We start from the raw sequence: 3562 nt of genomic DNA on the forward strand, positions 1-3562 counted from the left end.
TGTAGAGATATGTCATGTACTCCAGAAAGCAACACGAGGTTGGTAACTCCCATAAAAGAAGTTTCTGCAGGGAGATGGCCAAGAAGGCAGAGTAGAAAGACCCTGAGCTCACCTCTGCCCACAGCACAGCAAAATTACAACTATTTACAGAGCAACTATCTGTGAGGAGGACGTGAAGACTAGCGAAAAGATATTCCACAACGAAAGACATAAAGAGGAATCACAACAAGACCGGTGGGAGGAGTGGAGACACGTTATAGTCAGGACCCACACCCTTGGGTTGGCAGTCCACAAACAGGAAGAATATCACAGTCATAGAGGTCCTCTTCAAGGAGTGAGGGGTCTAAGCCCCACATTGGGCTCCCCAGCCTAGGGATCCTATACTAGGAAGATGAACTCCCAGAATGTCTGGCTTTGAAAACCAGCAGGGCTTATGTTTGGGACAGCTGGGGAGTTATAGGAAGCAGAGACTCTACTCTTAAAGGGCACATGCAAAATCTCACATGCTCTGAGACCCAGTCCAGAGGTGGTAGTTTTAAAGGAGACCGAATCACACCCACTTGCTGATGTTGGAGAGCATCCTGGAGACTCAGGAGGCAACTGGGACCACCCCTACCCTCCGAGAATGGGGATGGTGGTCCTTTTGGGGAGCTCATTCATTTTTTAAAAAATATTTATTTATTTATTTGGCTGCACCAGGTCTTAGTTGTGGCACGCAGGATCTTCGTTGTGGCATGCGAGATCTAGTTCCCTGACCAGGGGTCAAACCCAACCCCCCTGCATTGGGAGCACAGAATCTTAACCGCTGGACCAGCAGGGAAGTCGGGGGAGCTCATTCTATTGGGATAACACCAGCATTGGCAAGTGCCATTTTCAAATCCTCCCTCCAGCCTATTAGCACCATGGACCTGGGAGAATTAATATTGTTAAAATGTCCATACTACCCAAAGCAATGTACAGATGTAATGCAATCCCTATCAAAATACCCATGACATTTTTCACAGAACTAGAACAAATAATCCTAAAATTTGTGTGGAACAACAAAAGACCCCAAATAGCCAAACAATCTTGAGAGAAAAAAGCAAAGCTGGAGGTATCACACTCCCTGACTTCAGACTATACTACAAAGCTACAGTAATCAAAACAGTATGGTACTGGTACATAGATCAATGAAATAGAATAGAGAGCCCAGAAATAAACCCATGCGCTTGTGGTCAATTAATCTATGACAGAGCAGCCAAGAATATACAATGGGGAAAAGATAGTCTCTTCAACAAGCAGTGCTGGGAAAACTGGACAGCTACATGTAAAAGAATGAAATTAGAACATTTTCTCACACCATATACAAAAATAAACTGAAAATGGATTAAAGACCTAAATGTAAGACTGGAAACCATAGAACTCCTAGAAGAAAACATAAGGAGAACACTTTTTGACATAAATCAGTAATATTTTTTTGGACCTGTCTCCTAAGGCAAAGGAAACAAAAGCAATAATATTGTAATAACTTTGTGTGGGGACAGATGGTTGCTAGACTTATTGTGATGATCATTTCATAATGTATGTAAATGTTGAATCACTATGTAGTACACCTGAACCTGACATAATATTGTATGTCAACTATATTTCAATAAAAACTAAATTTTCTGGACAGTTGGATGACCAACCTTGAGAGGTGTGTGTATTTATAGGAGGATGTACCAAGGGAGGGGCCCATTCATCTTTACCGTTTGTTTCCTATCTCTTCTTTTTAAGTCCTCTTATCCATGGTAAGCTATTTTCCCTAACTTCATAACAATTAGATTTGAAACCTTTTGTGTGAAAACATGTCAAAGACTTGTTTTAGTTCTTTATCTGTAAAATAATGAGACTAGAGTTGATGATGACTACAATCCCTTCATTTCTAAAGTTCTGAGTCAATGAAAACTCCTGAAAAAAGAATTGATGTGTCTTCCCCACATTCTTATTTCCTCATCAAAGAACTTTGGTAGTGAATCAGTCCCTAATGCCCTGACAACTCTGAATCTCTGGAACACCATTACCTGTGTCACCTTTAGGGTTTAGCATGTACTACATTGATTAGTATTAATCAGTAGAGTGTAAGCTCCCAATGGACTGTTATGGGGTCTGACTCGTCATTGTTGGTGCATGCCAGTCTGTGGTCTAGATCAATGGTTGCTCAAAGTGGCTGGATTTTAGCATCACCTGGTGAGCTTTCAACACTACATAAGGGAAAAAAGACAAACTTTCATGCCTCACACCTAGATTTTCAGATGCAGTAGGTCTAAGCTGGGGTTCAGGAATCATAACTTTAGAACATTTCCTTGGTGATTCTAATGATCAGCCACGTTGGAGAACCAATGGTCTAAACTGAATTGAAACACGTTGTGTGTAAGTGTGTGAGTGTATGTGTATGTACGTGTTTGTATTTATAGTTCTGCCAATGAGATCTTAATTGCCTATCTTCTTGCCTTTCTTCCTTCCACTTAAGCAAGTGCCAGACTCACTCTCTGACCTCAGAGTTCTCATTATAGTGAGGGAAGAATTACAGCATGTAACTCTTTGTGTCTTCAGTGCCCGGCCCCCAGTGGCCAGCACTATGATTAGTAATTGCTTTCTTGGTGACTGTGAGAAACCCAGTTTTTGGTGTGCCTAATTTACATAGTGCAGCCAATCAGCTTGGCAGGAGCAGAAGTGAGACTCTAGCTTGTAACACCCTCTAAGATCCTCCGTATTATACATCAGTCATATAGACAATCCCACAGGCCTCTTTGTTTCACCCTTGGGGGACTCCAAAATTTCCTGATGATTGATTGCCTTTCAGTAGTCCTTTTACAGATGGGGAAACTGAGACTTAGAAAGCAACTTTCCCAGGATCCCCAAGCTGATATGTGGGTAGGTGGGGTTTGAGCTGAAATCAACAGAATGGATTTGACTCCATATTAGTGCCTGACTCATAAAACCAAAGCTAATGTCTTAACATAACACGTAGAACTGATAACACTTATTATCTTAATCCTGGGCCATACGTAGGCTGACAAAATTATTACCCAAATCAACTATTTAAAAACATTGTTTTTTGTTTGAGCAAAGGAAGCATTTGTAGAAAAGATGAAAAGAGGGTGTTATTCATTCAATCTTTTGCCCCTACCTCCCCAAAAGCACACAATCTTTATTACCTCTGAATTCTGATTTTAATTTAATATACACAAGGAAACCCTAGCGAATGATGGCAGGTCCAGAAGATTAGTTACAAGTAATTCAAACATGTTAGCACAAAAGAAAACAAATAAAAATTATTTATGATCCATCAGTCATTCTTTTTTCCCACAGATCTTAAAAATAAAAATTGGTCTTAGCTTCTCATTTTCAATGTGCTTTCTTCCTTTGACTTCTGTAAAACTACCAAAGATATCAACACCTCTATATACAAAGAAGCAGTGTGGCAGTACATGTGACCTTATACATTTTTCACTCTTAAAGAAAAAATTATGAAATATTTGCTTTGAACTTGCCCTTCGATTCTAAGAGGAAGCTAATTTGAAAGATTCATAAATATTAC

Source organism: Balaenoptera ricei, chromosome 4 (genome assembly GCF_028023285.1).
Source record: "Balaenoptera ricei isolate mBalRic1 chromosome 4, mBalRic1.hap2, whole genome shotgun sequence".
Lineage (NCBI taxonomy): Eukaryota > Metazoa > Chordata > Mammalia > Artiodactyla > Balaenopteridae > Balaenoptera > Balaenoptera ricei.